At 48.1% G+C, this 21,234-nt stretch overlaps 1 non-coding gene across 1 annotated transcript; it reads left to right on the top strand.

Annotated features, from left to right (window-relative positions):
• Positions 1 to 15,687: 15,687 nt before the first annotated feature.
• TRNAD-AUC (transfer RNA aspartic acid (anticodon AUC)) lies at positions 15,688 to 15,759 on the top strand. Its single transcript has one exon. It is a non-coding gene; the product is annotated as a tRNA-Asp (tRNA).
• The last annotated feature ends 5,475 nt before the right edge of the window (positions 15,760 to 21,234 follow it).

Genomic DNA, 21,234 nt, shown 5'->3' with positions numbered 1-21,234 from the left:
CCTTCCACTTCATTTACTTATTCACTAAATTCCTATTGAGCATGTGTTCTGTGCCAGGCACTGTGCGAGGCATTTTACACAAGTTGCTCTCAGCACGATATCTCCTGCATATTTCACTACATCTCTGGGCCATCACGTCTATCACTTTGGGGATGCGGAGATGAACAAGACCCTGTCCTTGCTCTCTTGAACAGAGGTCAGCAAACTCTGTAAAGAGACAGACAGTAAATATTTTTGGCTTTGTGGTCCATGTGGTCTCTGTTACAACTACTCAACTCTACAGTTATAGAGAAGAGTGGCCTTAGAATACAAAAATGAACGGATGTGATTGTGTTTCAACAAAGTTTTAGATACAAAAACAGGAGGTGGGACAGATTGTGGGACAGATTTTGGGACAGATTTTGCCTGTGCGCCATAGTTTGCTACCCCTGCACTGCAGGGTCACAGTGAGAGACTAAGGCAGACAGCTCAGGGTGAGGGCATGTGGTAGAGACGCGTACAGAGGACAGTGCAGGAAGAGTGCACATGCGTCTGGGGAGCTTGGCAAGGCCTCCCTGCAGTCTTTCTAGAATCATGACCTCTGTGGTCTGTATTTCCAGGTCACTGCCATCCAAGAACCAGGAAATGGCTTGCAGACAAAGGCAAGGTGGGATCTTGACCTCATATCTAATCAGAGCGCACGTCTCCCTCCCGAGTTGACTGTCTTTCTATGAACAAGTGTCAGGTGGGATGTGATCTATTTTCTGCTTCCCTTCCTGTACTAATCAACACTAATACTTCTGGAAACCTAGAGTTCCATGTCCTATGGGCTTGGTGTGCCACTACCTTCAACCTCTTCTGACCCAGAGCTTGGAAATAATACTTCCTGGTAAGCACTCCCCAGTTCATACCTCCTAGGATGCCCTATAGGGAACATCCTTGGGACGGATCTGGTTGGTTCCGGCTCTGCCCGAGGTATGAAATCATCCTTATGGTTGGATGTTACAAAGAGACAGACTTCACTCAGAACAAGGAAGATTTCTCAAAAACAACAGAAACAGCCCCAAACAAATAATTCTGACCAGTGAGGGGTTTGAACAGTGGCTGGATGACCCTCTGCAGGAGGAGGACTCAGGAGACTTTCTGTCCTGCTCTCTTATTAATGAATTCTGTGACCTTGGACACATTTCTTGGCCTCTCTTAACTTGGTTTCGTCATTTGAAAATGGAGATTACTATTCTCTCCTTTGGCTGTTGTGAGAATTAAATGAGAATGACATCCAAATTCTTAGCATGCACCAGCCTGGCACACGTCTGATTCCAGACAGATTTAGAGGGACTCTGTCATCGAAAGGGGCGAGGAGAATAACTTCTGAGTTTTGAGGTTTACAGTCCTCTGATACAGACATCTAATGAGAATTGATGAAACGATTTCATGGAATCCCAGAGACAAAGGCATATGAGCTTGGAGTCTCTATGATCACCCTGAAGCCAGATGTAGTGAAGGAACGTTTATTCATGCAAAAGAATGTTATTAGGAAGGGAAAATAATTGTAGAAATTTTATGCCTAATGGTTTTTCACGTGTATAAGCTGTTTTGATCAAAAGAGATTCCAACATTTCATGTTTTATATTTAATGCCTTATATTTATGTTTCATAAAATGTTTATGATTAATGTTTCCATTTCAACCGGAAGAAAGTTTTGCTTTTTAAATGTCTATATGAACAAAGCTTTCACTGAAGTTGGAGGAGGGGGAATACTTTCCTTTTTTAAAAATTTTGCCTGCCACCTGTTTAAAATAGATTATTCCACGATCTGGTATGAGAAATAGGCATCCGTTTCCATCAAGTCCTCCACAAAATAAAAGCATCTGAATTTGTGGGCAGAGGGAAGTGCAACTTCTTGTTCTTAATGCGGATGGAAAGAATCCCAAGAGACCAGTGAAGCAAGAAATTATCAAAGCTGCGGTATTTACTCAGTAACTTTGTGCCAGTGACTGGCAAGCTGCCACCGTGGCTGCCAAGCCCCAGCGCCCTCGCTGACCGGTGCCGGGGGGCTCGCCGCCCTGGGATGGAGGAAGCAGGAAGTTTGCTGAACCCGGACAGAAGAAAAAGAACTCATTCTGGAGAGTCCCAGCAGGTGGGGGAGCCCCTTCGCACAGTGAGCCTCTTTTGACCCAGAGCACATAGCACATACAATAGAGCTCTCTCAGGAGAGAGATTTTTTTTTCTCCCCCTCCCCCTGGGTTTCTTCTTTGGCCCTCGGGATTTGTTCTAAACTGGCTCTCTGTGTGGGAGTTGTCTTGGCCTTTCTGGTTTTCTTTCCCTTTGGAACTCTCCGATCTTTCCATTGTGTGCCATGTCCCTGTTAAAAGGCTGAGTCACTCTGCCTTGCAGCCTCCACACTCCCTCTTTGAATCAAGGTAACCTGGCAGATGTTGGGTGGCTCAGCGGGGGAAAGGGCAACTTTATTGGCCTGTCCCGGCCCCAGACCCCCCGGGGAGCATTGTGGAGGGTCACAGCTTTCAGGGGAGAAGCTGTCTGCAGAAGGCTGACAACAGCCACTCAGGCTAGATGACCTTGAACGATCTTTTCCAGTTCTGAAATTTTTCAGATTCTGAAATGGTGCATGGTCCCCAGACAAAGCCACTTGAGGAAGAGCAGAGGGAAGTGAAGATGTGTGTGACTCAGAGGAGACATCAGAGCTGCCTTGAAGATCCTTGGAATCTGGAAATGAAGAAGAGCGATCAGTCGTTGCCTGTGTGGCCTCAGAAGGTGGAAAGTTCGGCTGAAATTTTATCACTGGATGAGTTTACAGCTCATATAGAAAAGGAGCCCTGACTTGGTATCTAGGGTCCCAGATACAAAGCCTGAAGACCTGGTTCCGAATCCTGACCCCTACTTACCATCTGTGTGACCATGGCCTAGTGACCTTACCTTGCTGAGCCTCTGTTTTCTTATAGGTCAAATGGTGATGATAAGACTGTATTTGCTTCTAACATCCAGCTATTGTGAGAATCGAATAGCAGACAGGAAAGTGACTGTAAATTCTGAAGTTCCACAGATTTAATCTTATGGTCCAACCCCTTAATTTTATAGAGTAGGTAACCAAAGTCTAGAGACGTTAAGAAACTCATGTGAGACCATACAATGTTGGTGTAAGGCAATAGCTGATAAGGCCTCAGGGTCCCTAGAAGCCCTGGGATGAAAGGCTCTTGGGGGGCCACAGGGCCATGATGCAGCCCCAACTTCCCAGTGGAGTCTCATCTCACTCTTAATTTTATTTTCTGATTATATATGTAGCATGTGCTCACTGTGTGTAACTTGCAGAGCATAAAAGGCATAAGGAAGAAAACTTTGAAACATTTCCCAAGATTCTGCTTAACTGTTGAAATTTTGATATATACCTTTCCAGTCTTTTGGCTACACATGTACATATTCGAACCTAATTGGGATAATATTTATGCGAAGTTTTGCATATTGATTCCTTTCTCACCTAACAGTTTGTTCTACATTTTGCCATTAAAATCCATTGCACCGTGTTTAATGCTTGCACAATCGGCTACCGGACGGTTACACTGGCTATCAAGGTTCTTTCCTGATTGTTTGTCACTATAAGCAACAGTGTTGAACATTCTTATACTGGGCGCTGTTAAGTGCTGCCCCACCATCAAGCATCTGTCCCCTGTAGACTTCTCCAGGTGACTCTGGCCACCCTCTGAAACTCTTGCGCCATATCTTTTGTAAAGACTCACAAGTGTTAGTTTGTCCCAGGGTGTTCTAGGTTTACCCTGATGACTGTGTGGTGTAGAGTATGACACACAGCTGAGGCCCAGAGCCCTATTGGAAGTACTTTATATTACATTACAAAGTATTTACATTAAGTATTTATTTTTGCCCTGTGTTGTTCCCAGAGATACTTAAGGTATCTGAGTTTCACTTGTCTTTCCTGGTTCAAGTTTCAGATTAGACTTTGGTCCCCAAAGGTGCCTGCAAATAAACTTCCCCCTCCCGCATCCACATCCTTGAGAAGTCCCCTCTTCTTGAATTCCCCGTGACTCACTTTGGGGCAATCGTGTGCAAGTAGAAATGACTGATGCTTCTTGACTTCCAAGGCAGGTCATTGGAAGTCTTGCAGCTGTGCCCTGGGTCTCTGGGAACGCTCGCTGTGAGGAAAGCCACTGCATGTAGGAAGTCCGGCTATCCTGAAATAGTCATGCTGTGAGGACTCCTAAACTAGCCACACAGAGGGGTCTGCCTAGCCAGGCCCAGGTCTTTCCGCCACCGCATTTGAGGCACCAAACATGTGAGTGAAGAAGCCATCTTGGACATCCAGCCCAGTCGAGTGTTCAGAGGATCCCAGTCCCGGCCTCCATCTGACTGTCATTCCAGACCCCAGTGGGAACCACACAGCAGCTGAGCCCAGTCACTCTGCAGACTATACCAGGTTTGCAGAATAAATGATGAAAAGGACATGGCCCGGCTCAGCCCTGGGGAGCCCTGACCTACTGTGGGATCCACCTGAGGCAGTGACCTGCTGGGATCCAATACACAGGAACAAGGAGCCTCACAATGGACTGGCCCCTCTGCCAGGGGATGAGGTGATTCTGCCAACGGAGTAGGGAAGGATTTTCTGAAAGGATGACATCGAATTGCATCTTGAAAACTGCCTAAGAGCTCACTAGCAGACACAGTGGAGGAGTGGGCACAACAAAGGGAGACCCATGTGCAAAGAGACAGTATATCCTTGTTGAGGAAGAGCAGGTAATAAACCCAGTGGAAGAGGTAGGACCTGATGGTGACAGCCTCACATACTGGGTCATAAAACAGGAATTTGGTCTAGCCGAAAATGGGGGACCAGTAAAGGGCTTTTAGCAGGTAGGTTGCATGATGAGATTTGCTCTTAGAAAGACCCCTTTGGCTACCGTCTTTCCTTCAACAGATGTTCAGTTAGGATCTACTTGTTCACTGAGCCAGTAACAGTGTACAGCAGTGATGTCCAATAGAAATGTAATGTGAGCCACATGTCACTTCAAATTTTCCAGTAGCCATATTTAAAATAAGAAAGAGTAACAAGTGGAATTAATTTTATAATAATATATTTTATTTAATCCAGTAGTTCCAAAGTATCTTCATCTCAACAGGTAATCAATATTAAAAATATTGAATTAATAGATACACATTACTATATATAAAATAGATAACCAACAAGGACCTACTGTACAGCACAGGGAACTATATTCAATTTCATGTAATAACCTATAATGGAAAAGAATCTGAAAATAAATATATATATATATGTATGTAGATGTATAACTGAATCACTTTGCTGTACACTTGAAACTAACGTTGTAAACCAACTAATAAATAATAAAAAAAAGTTGAGATATTTTACTTTATTTTATCCTAAGTCTTTGAAATTGGTATGTATTTGACACTCCTAATAGTACATCTCAACTTGGACTAGCTGCAGTGCTAAAGCTCAGCACAGACACTTGGCTATTGTGCTGGGCAGGGCAGCTCTAGATGCGAGGAACTCCATGGAGAAAGAGGCAGGTGAGGTCTCTGCCCTCACAGAGCTTATTTTCCAGGGTTGAAGAGTAGAGGTTGAGAAGAAGACAGGGAACAGGTAAATCAGCAAGATTGCTGCAGATTAGTGACAAGCAGTGCAAAAAAATATGAAGAAAGTAGAACAAAAACATTAAACTATGGGGGCACGTGCCTGGCAAGCAGCTGGTGGTCAGGCAAGGTCTTGCCCGGACACGATCCTGATGCGGACGCCTGAGTGACGGGGATGCCCGGTGTGCAGGGCTCTCGGGGCAGAGCCTGTGCAGAACGGGAGGGCCCCGTGGAGGGGGCACAGCCAGGGAGGAGGCTGCTGCCATAGTCCTGGGAGGGGCAGCCACACTCACAGCAAAGGCTGCAGCAGAGAGGGCTAGGAGGAGAGGTTGCACCGGGGAGGTATTTCAACAGTAGAATGTAGAGACTTTGTGAATACCAAGCGATGTGGGAGAATGAGTCTGAGAGATGATCCGGACTTGGGCTTGGCTGATGGAAGAAGGCATGGAGGGGCTGCTGGTGTCTCCCCCTCCTCCCCCGGGGTGAGTGGAGGAGTGAGAGACGCACCCACTCTGGGGCACGATGAGTTTGAGTTGTCTGTGGGATAGACGAACAGAGATGCTCAGTGTTAATTAAAGTTCATAGAACTGTCACACAATTGTTCTTCATGCCCCTCTAATCAGCCAGGAAAAAATCCCTGCTTTTCCTCTTTACCCTTAATGGCATCTTGGACAGACGTCATCATTTTCAGTTAATTAAATCTCAGTCAAGTGAATGGACTAAAAGCCACTGAATCGTACACTTTAAAATGCTTAAGATGGTGAATTTTATGTCAGATGAATTTTATCTAAAAAAAAAATTCAGTCAAACTTCCTTTAACTCATCAATCGCACATCGGGTTCAGAGTGTCCCCCGCCCCCGGTGCTGGCTCTTGTGGAAGGATTTGTGCAGGGAAGGGGCAAGACCAGTTCTTCCCCTCCTCTTCTTCCTGTTCTGGGTCTCTCTCTCTCTCTCTCATTTTTTTTTTTTTGTCTGAATTGGAACGGGAAAGAGGGCCAAGGGAGGTGGAGGTCATTTTCTGGTCTCGTGAGTAGTGAGAAGGTGTCCCCGGCCCCTCTCTGGTTCTTTGAGCTGCTGGTGGCCTCCACCAACATGACTGTCTCTCCAGGAAGAGTGTGTTATTTTCAGCCTCACATTGGTCCCTTCTGGTACAGAGCACCCGTCAGACCAGGGCCCAGCTGGCAGCTTCCACCGCTCCCCTACTCCCTGTCTGTGAGGGGCTCCGTCACTGGGCAGCCCCCGTGGCTACGGTCCTCTCTGTGCTCTGTGCTTACTCACTGGGCCCAGCAGGAGCACAGCGACTCACATGCAGAAGCCGCAGGACCCTGGGGGAGGAGCCTGTTTCTCTCTTTGCGGGCCCAGATTCCGCAGTCCTTCCTAAACCCTGTCGGTATCAGCCAGCCTGGCAAGGCCAGAAAGGAAGCAGGCACTGTCTCTGTGCTCACACTGCACTGTCCGCCCCCCTCGCCTGAAGAACCCCAGTCTCTAAGAGAGATGCTTGTGGAGACCCCACCTCACTTGGCCTTGGAGTTGGATACAGTCCCCTTCCCTCCCCACAGTACAGAAAAGGACAAGCCTGTCCCCTGGGACAAGGCCATTGGTGCACCCTTCCCCTTTGCCAGTCTTTTGACGAGAGAGAGGTTCGAGGGTGATGGTTGGCAGTGGCACCGGTCTTGCCATCCCTTAGTAAGGCTAGGGCAGGGTTCTCAACCCCAGGCACCCATTAGAATCATCCGAGGAACTTTTGCAAAACACCAGTTTTAAAATGGTTTGCTGTTATCCACAGAAGCTGAACACCTGGCTGTATCTGAGCACTTCTACTCCTAGACATACACTCCAGAGACATATGCATGTGTGTGCCGAGAAACATACGCAAGAAAATTTGTTGCAGCGTTACTTGTAAGAGCTAAAAACTGCAAATAATCCACAGGTTTATCAAGAGTAGACTAGTGATGTACATTGTGTGGATAGCCAGGCAATGGAACACTATGCAGCAAAGAAAATTAATAACAGCTATCCAACCAACAGGTGACTCTTACAAAAAAGATTCAATCAGAGAACTCAGATACAAAGAATGCATACTCTACAGTTCTGTTTCTACAAGTGTCAGGAATAGTCAAAACAAATACACAGTGTTGGAAACCAGTGTTCCTCTCCTGGGGAGGAGGGGCTGAAGCACGTGTGGGAGGTTTTAGCTGGTAGCGCTATTTTCCCTCCATGTAGTAACATGTGGGTACTCACTTTGTGAAAACTGGCCAAGATTTCTGTATAATTTTCTGCTGTATATTACAATTAATTTGAAACTTTTATTTTAAAAATAACACGGACTCTGACTTCATTGGTTTACGGTGGAGCTCAGACTTCTCAGTGGGTTAAAAGTTCTCTAGGTGATTCTAATGTGGGATCAAGCTGGAGAAACACATGTGCCTGGTTATTGGTCCATTCACCCGGCACACACCACCCCCTTTGGATGTGGAGAACATGGGCTTGCTGTTTTTACACCCTGGCCAGTCCCTCTCAGCATCTACTTACAGGATAGGGACTGAGGAGAGAGGTCAGGGTTGGAGGTGTGGAACCCTGAGTCACTGGATACACATCAGCCCCTGAGAGTGAAGGGGCTGGGGCATTGGTTAGAGATTGCTCAGAGTGATGGAAGTGATGGCTCCTGGGGGCCAGGTGGATGGGATTAGAAATGAACTAGGAGAGAGCTATGGACTCAGAGAAAATGGGGGAACCAAAGACTTGGACAACTGAATGAAGTTTCATAACAGGTGCAAGACAGGTCAAAGAGTGAGGCACTGGGAGAATGGGAGATGGTGGTAAGAGAATGGATTTGGAGGTTCAAAGGCCTGGAGTAGAGCAGAGCGGGAACATCGCTCCTGGCCTTTCTATCAGTGTGGTCTGTTCTCAGGGTGGCTCAGGTGAGATGCCTGGCTCTCAGGTAACCACATCCAGTTTGTAGTGTCCCACCAGCACAACCTCTGACCCTTTCCTAACCCTCTCACTGGCTTATCAAGGCAGCGCTCAGTCCCAAACGTGAGCTACAGGGTTGCCACCAGCCAGTGGGTCAAGCTTGGTAAATGGCTCACCTGATAGGATTCTGGGTGAAAAATGTGGGGATTGTGGTCAGATGAAAATCATTGCCAACAGTGCTCCACAGAGACCTTTGGAGTCCACCTGTAAGCAGGGCAGGTTGGGGAGACTGGAGAAGAGAGCTGTCGGCCCCACTGCCCTGGATTTAGCCAGAAGGATGGGCTTTTGTTTTACACACTGGATTTAACAGCTAATAAAAGCTTGAAGACAGTGTACTTATCATTAAGGCTCCTTCTAAGGATCTGAACTTCCTCCATCTCCTCAGTTGGGTAACAAGTGAATTAGGGCTTCCGGCCCCACAGCTGGTTCCCCAGGGTTTATATCCTTCAGAAGCCATCCCAGCTCCGTCCTCTCCCCTCATCAACTCAACTGCAGAAGCAAACGTGTGTGCATGTGCCCGGGAGGTGCCTGAAGACCAGTGCTCACAGAGAGCAGGGCCCCACGCCAGGCACTGCCCTGTGTCCAGCTCCCCGGGAGGGGCCTGCCTGCTCTCACACTTGCATAGAGCAAACGGGGAAGAAGATGCGATCATTGTAAGGACCTGCAACCGGAGGAACAAGTCTGGCCCTAGCAGCCTGACTGGGCGCCTCTTCACCTTAGAAAAGAAAGCAGGGCCAGGACTTAGCAGGGTGGCCCCACATGTTCCCAGACTGAGTGGGGAGGAAACATTTCGAATTGCCCTTAATAAAGGGTGCTGATATTTCAACTTCCCAAAGCAAAATTTTGTCGTGGCGCTCTGAGGAAGGACGTTCACAGACCCACACGTGGAAAACTTCCCTATGTAGTATTTATTGTTCGGCTCCTTGGGTTTGAGATGCAGACACGGAGGCCCAGAAAGAAGTGGCTTGCCCGGGGCTGTAGAGCTGGCTAGGGGCTGAGTGTGCAATTGGTGGGAAGTACACAGTTATCTGGGGTCTGGCAGGCCCACAGCTGACCCAGACTCTGCCGTGTGACCCTGGACAAATTCACCAACCTCGTTTTCTCATCTGCGAAATGGGGGTAATAATACCTACCTGGCAAGGGTATCGGGAAGACTCAGTGGGAAAATACATGAAAAATGCCTGACACTAAATAGTTGCTTGCTGGCCAGAAGGTGTTATTAGAATCATTTTGTGACTGTCTGTAAATGAACAGCTCCCTTCAGTGAGAGGTCGAATCACAGTGAAAGGGCTGCGTTGGTCACTGTCTGGGTATCACTGGGTACTTGATGGAAAAACGACCCTGGGGGGTGCTGTTTCTCTGGGGTTCATCTTAATGGTTCAGGAGAGCGAGACTTGTCCTTCGTGAAGTTTGCCGTGGTGGCTTCTGTCCCAGCTGGAGCAGCCTCTGAATGAGCCACTATGGAGCTGGCCATCACCTGCAGAAAGCCGTGGCCAGTGACCAGACCATAACCTCTCATTCATTCATTCTTCATTCATTTAACAAATATTCGAGCACCTGCTTCATGTCAGACACTATTCTGGGTGCTGGGAACACAGCAGTGAACAAATAAAATCCCTGCCTTCAGGGAGCTGGCATTCTAGAGGATTCTAAATTTCAAAAGAAAGTGGTAACGGAGCAGATGCCAGGCTCTGAGGCCCTTCCGTTCACAGGCTCTTCCCTTAAATTGGCATAGACCCCCTCTCGCTCCCCTCCAGCAGCAGCTGTCTCTATTTCCTCCTCCATTGTCATGGTTCTCCTTCCTTAAACCAGTCCCCTTTAACTGGGGAAAATTAAAGCAAAACAACAATTGTGCTTGCAAGCAGGAAATAGGATACTTTGTTCAATGACGGAGAAATCAGATACATTAACGCTTTATAAATCTCTCCTCTAAAATGTGCCCCACACTAATCAAATGAAATTGCTCTTGCCTTGTGCATGTTGCCCCTGCTGAGCTGTTTTCTGAGCTTGGCTGGCCTGCATCAGAAGGGCCCCGTCCCCTCCTGGACCCCAGGTTTTTGGGGTGTGTCTTTTATAGCAAACATGTCACCCCTGACCCCACCTCCTTTATCACTTGACTCTGGCCATGAAAAGAAAGAGAAGAAAAGTCGGTTTGTTTAGTGGGAGCTCTTTTCTGAAGCCAACAGGGAGAACGAGACTTGAAACAAGAGGAGGCTGCATTTGGGGTCAATGGTTAACTAGTCCGATTAATAAATGCCAGGAGGAGGAAGCAGCCAGTGAGGAAAGAGGCAAGGAAAAAAAAATGTCTCCCTGGAGTTCAAAAGCCAACTAAAGTTTACCAAGATCTGTGACCTGTGGTGAAAATGTCCCCAGAGGCCAGTTCTCCTCTGACTCCCACCTGAAATGCCGCTGCCTTTCAAGAGGGCCCCCGACTCTGCTCTTGGGCTCGGCAGCCCCGAGCTGTGGCAGCGCCACGCTGACAACATGGCACTGACCACATGGAGCCCACCAGAGCTTCCTTCCTGGGAACCACCTCCTCTGTCCCCCCACACAGCTTCTGCCCAGTATTTAGCATCGGACAGAGAGCTTCAGGCCAGGTGAGAACTTTTGGCTGATGTGAATCAGGAGAGCTGGGCTGTCCTGGCCTCTGCCCTGACTTCCTCTGTGAGTTTTGGCAAATTGCCTGCCCTGTCTGTGCCTCAGTTTCCTTGCTGGTAAAGTGACACTGTCGGTCTAACGCAGTGGTTGGCAAACTTGTTCTGTTAAGGGTCGAATAGTAAATATTTCAGGCTTGTGGGCCACACACACAGTTGGTGTCTGTCTCAACTACTCAACTCTGCCCTTCAGGGTGACACAAACAGTCTGCAAATGAATGGGTGTGGCCATGTCCCAATAAAACTTTATTTACAAAAACAGGCTGTAAACAAGCTCGGCCAGGAGGCTGCAGCTTGTGGAGCCCTGCCCTAGATCTCTAAGGAGCTCTGCATTGCACAGATATCACCTATCCCTGGGTTATTTTATGGAGAGAAAATTTGGGTCTAGAGATGCTAACGGACATTGCCCAAGCCACCAAGTATGTTAGTGGCAGAGCTGGAGCTAGAAGTTAAGTCCCCTCGCTCTAGTCCCCAGTGGCCCTCAATTCTTCTGAGGGAAAAGCACAAGCTGATTTTGGGAAACTGTTCCCCCGATGCCACTGGGAGCGGGCGAATGGGAAGCAGTGCTCTCTGCCTGTTTCAGTGAGGGCCCCAGACAGAATTCGATGAGACAAGGGCCACTACCTGGGGTAGGGGAGGAGAGTGGGTATTATGCTGTTCATTTTGAATCTGGGGGACTGCGGTTTTGGAGAGGGAAGTCCCTGCATATTCCGTGTCACAACCTCGTGCTTCCGAATCTGCACATGTTGATCTCCTTTTTACCCAGATGGTGCTGCAGGGAGGAAGGCCCCACCAGTGTGTGCTCTTCCTGTGTGTCTGAATGTTCCACCCGAGGGGGCTCCTCCCAGGAGATTGGCTCCTGAGCCTGCTCTTCCGTGGCTGGCCCAGCACGGCTGTTTATTGTTACGCTTCTGCGACACGCTTCCCTTCAACAGCCTCCCATAGATTTGTTTGGGACTTGCTGTTCCTTGGCTGAAGACCCGGAGGCTTTTACAATGTTAATCTGTTTTCCTCTTTGCCCCCAGCCTTTGCTCTCTAGAGGGGAGAGGCCATGGATAAGGTCCAGTGGGGTGGGGTGACACCTCCTTGTCTTGGAATCCCAAAGGCCCCATGGCCTAACCAGCGTGATTCTCTTCCCCACACCCTGTTCTCCACCCTCCTTCATGGACCCCTCGACAGTACCCTGGCCGTGGGATTGAGAGCAACGGTATTCCCCCACCACAACCACCACCGCTCTGACTCCTCCAAGTGAGACAATGCTCCCTGTCCACATTCCTGGAGCTCCAAGGAGCAGCCCCAGTGCTGTTTGTTGTGATAAGATTTGGTAGCAAAATTTGCATGAAGGAAATGAAGCTCAGGAACCGGTTTGCTACAGGGATTTTCTTGTCAGGTGAGGAAGTAAGATGTTCAGAATTGGCTTCCGCAGGAGCCTCGACTGGGGAGCTAGACTGGTCCTGGGCAGTCACCCATGGAGGCCTTCCCCGTGGAGGTCTATGAGGTTCATGGCAGTCTGCATCTCCTAGCTGCAGGATGAGCTCAAGGTCATCTCTACCTGAAGTTATACGCCTTCAGGCTAGTTTTGGAGGCTACTGAAGGTATGAATAGAGGATCCTACACATTCAGAATACCTCAGCCCTCCCTCACCTGTCCTGAGATGAAGGACAACGATCAGAGCCTGAGTTCTCTGGGTGGCTGCTTCTCCTGTCTTCTCACCCATCGTTCCCACACACATCGTCCCCTTCCTGCCAAATGCACTCACAGCGATCCCTGACCTGTTGCTGCTTTGCAGCAGCTGCCTTTGCTGACCATGTTACCCTCTGCTTTGAAAGCCATCCCTCTCCTGGGCTTCTCCCGTTAGTCCTTCAGCTTCCAAGTCTTATAATTCTCACCATCACCTTCTTTATACTCATGCCCCAGTGCCCTACAAGAAAGTCCTATTCTTCAAGGCAGGGACTCTATCCAGTTTATTACTATATCCCCATTTCCTCCTCTGATCTTTGGGGTAAGTATTGAAGGAGTGAGCAGATGGGTGAGTAAGTGACCTTGCAAGGACTGGCAGTTCACGGGACAGGTGACTACTGGCCTCCCAAAAGAATGTCCAAGTACGAATTCCCAATACTGGGGGATGTGGCTTTATTTGGAAATAGAGTCTCTGCAGGAACAATTAGATTAAAGATCTTGAAACGAGTTCATCCTAGATTTAGGGTAGTCTCTAAAGGAGGTAGAAAGAGGGAAACTACAGGGACACACAGAGGGGAAGGCCATGCGAAGACAGACAGAGATGGGAGTGATCCATCTACAAGCCAAGGAACCCCACGGATTGCCAGATGCCAGGAGAGGCTCATATAATGGATTTTCCCTCAGAGCTTCCAGAAGGAACCAACCCTGTTGACACCTTGATTTCAGACTTCTGGCTCCCAGAACTGCGAGAGAATAACTTTGTGTGGTTTTAAGCCACCAGCTGGTGGTAATTTGTTTCGCTAGCAATGGAAAACTAGCACAAGGAGAAAATGCTTCCCAACTAACTCTAAGAGGACAGTATTCTTCTGACACCAAAACCAGACGAAGACATTGCAAGAAAAGAAAACCATAGACCAATATCTCTTGTGAATCCAGACACAGAAATTCTCAATAAAATCCTAGCAGATCAAATCCAGCAACATAGATAAAGGATTATACGCCATGATTAAGGGAGACTTATTCCAGGAATGCAAGGTTTGTTTAAAGTCCAAAAAACGATTAATGTACTCTATCATCTCCATAGAATAAAAACCAAAAAAAATACATGATTATCTCAGTAGATGCAGAAAAATCATTTAATAAAACTCAACTCCCCCATTCAGGGTCCAACATTCAACAAAGTAGGAATAGAAGTGCACTTCCTAAACTTCATAAAAGGTACCTATAAAAAAACTCACATCTAACATCACACTTAATGTTGAAAGAATGACTGCTTCCCCCTAAGATCAGGAAGACAAGGATATCCGTTCTCGCCACTTCTATTCAGCATTGTACTAGATGTTCCAGCCAGGGCAATTAGACAAAAAAAAAATCAGCATAAAAGACATTGAGATTGGATATGAAGAAGTAAAACTGTCTCTATTTGCAGATGATATGACTTTATATAGAGAAAATAACTTTTTAAATTCACTACAAAATTAGAATTGATGCATGAGCTCAGCAAAATGAAAATTTTAAAACAATTTAATTTATAATATCATAAAAAATAATAAGCTACTTAGGAATAAGTTTAACAAAAGAAGTGCAAATTTATACTTTGAAAATTATAAAAGAAAAAAACTTTGTTGAAAGAAATTACAATCTAAATAAATAGAAAGGAATCCCATGTTCATGGATCAGAAGACTTAATATTTTTAAGATGACAGTATTCCCCAAACTGATCTACAGAGTCAGTGCACTCCATCACAATTCTAGCTGGATTCTTTGTGGAAATTGATAAACTGATTCTAAAATTCACATGGAAATTTGAGAGAATCAGAAGAGTCAAGGCAATCTTGAAAAAGAAAAGCAACACTGAAAGACACACAGTTTTCCAATTTCAAAGCCTACTACAGAAACTGCAGTAATCAAGACAGTGTGGTACTGGTGTAAGAATAGACACATAGATCTACGGGGCAGGATTCAGAGTCGAGAAATAAACCTTCACACTTATGGTCAATTGATTTTTGACACATGTGCTAAAACAATTCAAGAAGGAAAGAATAATATTTTCAACAAGTTGTGCTAGGACAACTAGATATACACATGCAAATGGATAAGTTGAACCCATGCCTCATATCATACACAAAAATTAACTCAAAATGGATCAAAGACTTGAATCTGTAACACTCGAATCTGTAAAACAAAGACTTAAAACTGCAAAGCTCTGAGAAGAAAACACGGGTAACTCTTCATGAGCTTGGATTAGGCAGTGGTTTCTTAGGTATGACACCAAAAACACACACAACAAAAGAAAAAATGGGTAAGTTGGATTTCATTAACATTAAAAACATCTGTACTTCAAAGGACACCAACAAAAAAGTGCGAAGACAATCAAAAGAATGGGAGAAAATTTTTGCAAATCAGATACCTGATAAGTGACTTGTACCTGGAATATACAAAGAACGTGGGCTTCTACTGCCTGCGACTGAGACTTCTGACAGAGGCTGCCTTGTGTTGAGTTGGGATATTTCTCCCCAGAGCTGTCTTTGTTGATCTAGTTTTGCCTTCTGAAGCCATGCAGGAGTAGCCTGTTTCTCTTCCACATGACAGCCCTTCAGATATCTGTAGATAAACAGCAATTCCCTGAGACATCTCTGCTTCGGACCAAGTACTGACAACTCCTTCAGTCGGTCCTCACGTGATGTATGTATCAGTCAAAATTCTCAGTCTCAGGCAGTAGAAGCCCCTGTTAGCTGACTTAGGTAGAAAAGACATTGTTGTTAAGAGGAAATGGAGGAGGGGTGGTACAGCTCAGCGGTAGAGCACATGCTTATCATGCAGGAGGTTCTGGGTTCAAGCCCCAGTACCTCCACTAAAGAAAAAAATTTCTTAAAAAAAAAAAAGAGGAAATGGGGGGGGTGTTCACAGAATTGGCAGAAAAGTTGGAAATCGTACTTAAGAAATGGGTGAGACTAGTGCTAGTCAGACAGCTGGAACCCTGAAGCTTGTCCAGAAGCATTCCAGGAGATCACAGGAAATGCCAAATGGCGCCCACACCACCACAAAGGAGGGAGCAACGGTCTTCCTAAACTGTGAATGTTGAATTACCCATGCCACAGAGGGAGCAGCATCCAGTCTCGAAAACTTGTTAGGAAAAATAGGTCATGGAATTTATCTAGACACAAATTTGCCTGTTAGGTCAGCCTGGCTTTCTCGAGAGCATCAGGTATAGACGGTATTATGGATAAATGTTTGTGTCCCCCTAAATCCATATGTTAAAGCTTTAACCTCCAGTTTGACTATATTTGGAGACAGGTCTGGGGGGAGGTGATAAAGGCTAAATGAGGTTATATGGCTGGGTCCCTCCTCTGATGGGACTGGTGACTTTGTAAGAAGAGGAAGAGACACCAGATCGCTCTGTCCCTACCCCCCTCCCATGGGAGAGCAGAGCAAGAAGGCAGCCATCTGCAAGCCAGGAAGAGGGGCCTCACCAGGAATTGAATCTGCTGACATCTTGATCTCAGACTTCCCGGTCACCAAAACTGTGAGAAATAAACGCCTGCTGTTCAGGACAGCCAGTCTGTGGTATTTTGTTACGGCAGCCTGCGCTGACTAAGACAGCTGGATTGATGGTGGTGATGTGTTTTCAACTACCTGAAATTTATACAAAAACCTGTAGCCCCTAGAGAGACCTGAAAGCAGACTCACAACACAGAGTTTCCCATTCAAGCACCAGATCTCTCACGATGGTGCTTTTGATGCAGTTTATTCCTGGAGCATCAGATGAAGAAGGAGAAGGAGAAGATGAGGAAGAAGAAGAAGGAGAAGGTGGGGGAGGAGGAGAGATCATTCAAGAAGACACGGGGCTGTAGCACTTTTAAGGGTCCTGTGGAGCAGTCCCGAGGCAGGCACCAGGCGGGCTATATACAAGTTGCCTGGGAAGCTTTCTCAAAATAAAGACTCCAGGCCGTACCCTCTGAGAGTCTGGGGAGGGGACCCAGCACTCTGTATTTTGGACATGTGCCTCCGGAGGCAGGGCTGGACAGAGCCAGGCCTGGGAGCCCTGCTCCAGCCAAGTTCCCTGTTCTCCGAATGAAAGGCTGAAGAGGAAGACACTGAACCCAAGGTCACCCATCTTTCTCCAGGTTCAGCCTGGATCAGAGCCTGGGGCTCTTGGCCTCTGGGTGTTTGTCTGTCTCTCCTTTGTGCTGACATGTCCCGCGTGAGTGAGGGGGCATTGGCTGAAGACAGCAGGTGATGCTTTATAAGCACAGAAATCTGCAATGAGAGCTAGGAGGTGAGGGGGCAGGAATTCTGGACCAGGGGACAGGGAGACATTTCTGGTCTCCTGATGATGGCTATCCTAGAGTGAGTCCTTAAAAAGATAACTAGAAATGAAGAAGAAAATGGGGGTGGAAGGAGATTCCAGGAGAAGGGAAGGGCTCCAGTCCAAACCCGGCTGGAGGTGGGAAAGTGCAGGCAGAGCGAGTGAAGCGATGGCAGCCCCACGCGGCTGGACTGGCCCCACCCAGAGCAGAGGGCCTTCGCGATGCACGTGGACTTGAGGCTTGACCACTAGGTTGGGGCCATAATATGCCTGTAAACTTAAAAACATCACTGAGCACATAGAGCTGGGCAATAAATGCCTCATAAAGTCATTTGATAACTTGCCCTGATTTCAAGACGTGAAGGAAAAATTGAGGGGTTGGTAAATCAGCAGAGAGAGATGGTTTCACAGGATATGTCATCCCTTTGGGAGCGAGGAGATTCTGCCCAGAAGGGACAAAGCCTACACTCCCCAATCCTACAGAGAAGGCACTTGCCTCACTCCCGCAGCCCCGCTGAGTTCACCCAGCTCCCTGCCAGCTGGAGAGAGAATTTGGCTCCTGTTGCTTTTTTAAAGCACGTGGGGAGAGGTCAACAAAACACAGCTGGCAGGGAGCCTCCCGATGACTCAGGGCAGAGAATCCGGGTGTGACTGTCTGAGGGGCAGGTGAACAGAGCACTCCTTGGCCCACCTATCAGCACTCAGCCATCAAGGCACAGGCGTTTCTGGAGGGCAGGCAGCTTGACAGGCGCCTGCCAAGTAGGCAGGGAGTCAGATAAGTGCAGGTCCAGGGAACGCCTGAGGCTGCCCCGGGCCCCGCCCAGGATTCCACCCCCCACCCCCACCCCAGCTCCCAGCTCCTAGGGCTTGCGGAGGGCTCAGGCCTCCTTTTAAAGCTACTATTTCAGCAGCACATCCTTCGTGTGCAAGTAACATGTGACAATTGTCGCATTAGGGTCTTGGAGGGTGTCGTGCGGAAGGGATACTGAGCTGCCTCAAGCACCTTTCCCTCTGAAGGGCAGGAATGGTCAGCACATGGACAAATCATATGCAGGAGGGGAGTGTTTGGGGTGCGGGAGAGGCAGGGGACAGTTCTGAAGAAGCTCCCACGTTCCAAGGAGGAAGCAAGCAGTTCTTTCTAGCTGGGGATCCTGAGAAGGCAGAGGGCAGGGTAGCATTTGAGCTGGGACTTGAGGGCACAGATTTGGAAGTGGTAGCTGCAAAGAACCTCATGTTGGGGAAACGGCCTGAGGAAAGGCAGAGAGAGAGAGAATGGACATCCTAGGGCCCAGCCACCGCTTCCCTCCTCCTCCCGCAGGGCCCAGGAGGCAGAGCCCGGGAGCTTCTCTCAGCATCTCTGAGCATCTGTGCTGTTCAGATCACGGGTTCCGGGTGCTGAGACTGTTTATAAGAGGAGGAGGAGTGGCTCAACCCCGCCTGGCAGGAGCACAAAAGCTTAGCTGCAAGAAGAAAGCTCTGAAAGAAGCTAAAGTGATACCACTCCCTGCAGGACTCTGTCCCGCCCCTGCAGGCTTGTCTCTCAGGAGCCCTGCCAGTACCTGCTCCCCCACCACACACAGCCCCCTGGGCTGCGCAGTGCTTGCCCTGCCTCCTGGCCTTTGCTCTGCTTTGTCTGCCTCTGGGGCACCCTTCCTCCTATGCTTAGTGTTCAGATCTGCCCACGGGGCCTGACTCAAATGCCACCCACAGTGTGACACAACTGTGCCGACCTTTATCCCCGACCAGGTGGGGTCGGGCACTCCTCTCCTGATCTCCCAGCACGTTTTGTGTCCTCTCCTGCTTGTAACAGTTTGTGTGCTGACACTACATAGCCTCCCCCAGCACCAGACTGTGAGCGGCTTGAGGGTAGGGCTCCCTGTCCTTCTTGGGCTCCAGCACATAGTAGGTGCTCAGGAAACCTCTTTGTTAGCACCGGATGCTTGGATGTATGGAGCTCTAAAAACATGGAGGACAGACCTTATCATAAAGACTTACAAGTATTTCAAAAGGTAAATTGGAAAGAAAGAAAGTGTGGAGACTCACGGTAGTGGGTGAAGAGCCCCCCCCCACCTTCGAGGAGAAGAGGTGAAGTATGCGTATCAGGAGTGAAAGGAGTTGGAGACAAGGGCTCATGCTTGTGGACTCCCCTGGATGAAAGGGTCTTACAGACTGCCTACACCCCGTTCTCATCTGGAAGCCCTCACCTTACCCCCAACCCAGACACAAGCCCCGACTAGATGCTGCTGGATGCTGGACAGAAGCCTGGAAAGTGAGGCAGAGAAACTTTGGCTCAGAGGTGTAGGAAGGCACTGATGGCTCTTGGAAAGGTCTCTGGTAGGAGGAAAATTGAATTTCAAAAAGATAGCCTGGGTCATGCCACTTCTTGGCTTAAGATACTTCAGAAGTTTCCCATTTCTCTTAGCATACATGAAAAAATGCCTTTGTGTGGTCCTCCAAACCCACAGTTTGCGTATGGAGCTCAGCCTGCCCTGAAGCAGCCACTGCGCTCTTCTTGCTCTTAGTCTTCTCTCCGTGCCCCCTGCCACAGGACATTTGCACAAGCAGTTACCACTACCTGGAACACTACTAACTGTGGGAGGAATGGCAGGAGCCACAGGGGTCGGTGTGGAATGAGAAGGATAGTTGTAGAAACATGAAGAATAGATGGATATTACTATTAACACCAAGTTAAAGACTGCAGAGTGGAAAGAAGGAAGGAAAAGAAAAAGAAACTGACATTTATGAGGTTCCCCTGGAAGAGAGAAAAACATTAAGGTCTGGCTGCTGGGTTCCAATCCCAGACCTAGTACCTGTTAGCTGCGTGGCCTTGGGGATGGTGGAGCCCCTTTCAGCCTTGGTGTCTGTAGAGATTCTCTTACAGATTAGCTGAGTTAGTGTGTGCTAAGCACTCAGAACAGAGCCTGGCTCCTAGGAAGCAGACAGTAAATGCTAGCTGTAGTCAGCATCGCTGTAGACCAGGAATAATAACACCTATGGGCCAATTGGTATTATTTACCTCCTTGTTACAGACAAGGAAACTGAGGGTGGGAGAGGTTCAGGAGCCAGGATATAGACACGGACATTTCCAATGTCAAAGCCCGCACAAGCTGTTTTCCCATTGCACCGCGCTGGAAGGGACCTGAAAGGCTTTCCCAGTACAAGCTTCTCATGATAAAAATGAGGAAATGAAGACCTCAAAGGATAAAGTGACTTGACCCAGGCTCATAGTCTTAAGCTGAAAGCATCGAGAGGTCTTCCCAGAAAAGGTGTCCCACAGACAGCTGGGAATGCCAGACCACGGGAGAGGTAGAGCTGACTCCTTGGGATTGAGTGGAACCCCTCGGCTGGTTCTCAAAGCCCAGAACCATCTGCCCTGGCAGAAATTCACTGCCCTGCATGCTCCCCGAGGGAGCCTGGGCAGATGGTGAACTCTGGTTGCCAAGGAACGGGGTGGGCAGTTCTGAAAAGGGCCGCGTCAGTGCCCTTGCTCTGGAGGCTGCCCACATCCTTGAGTAACCACTGCACAAAGGTGCTGGGCATGTGGCCAAGGGTGCGGCGGAGGCTGAGTTAGTAGTATACACTTGGTGCCCTCCCCAGCCAGGTTTCACTGCACGCTTATGACTAACGTGAACCCTTACTTAGCATTCATGGTGTCCTTAAGGTCTCTAGTGAAAAGGTACAATTTTGCAGGAGTTGGAAGGGGCTAAGCTGGCCTGGAGAGAGGGGCCCCACAAAATGGAAATACATGTGCCTGGCTACTTAGAGGGATGATGTATTAAGTGAATCTGTCAAAACTTGAAAGTGGATGGCAGTGGGACAGGTAATGAGCAGAGGGAGGCAAAGAGGTGTAAATAATCCGAGGTGAATGTGGGTCTTGTTGGCGTGGTCGATTTATGCCCTGTCTTCATAATGTCCCCTTTCATCTTGGGAACCTGGATTGCAAACATCTAGTCTAGACAGGAATTGATGGTGCTGCCTCTCGGCTCACATCGTTCAAGGTTTCTCAACCCCCCGGGACTC

The sequence above is a fragment of the Vicugna pacos genome, chromosome 1 (assembly GCF_048564905.1).
Source record: "Vicugna pacos chromosome 1, VicPac4, whole genome shotgun sequence".
Taxonomy (NCBI): Eukaryota; Metazoa; Chordata; class Mammalia; order Artiodactyla; family Camelidae; genus Vicugna; species Vicugna pacos.
This window is presented reverse-complemented; position numbering and strand designations above follow the sequence as displayed.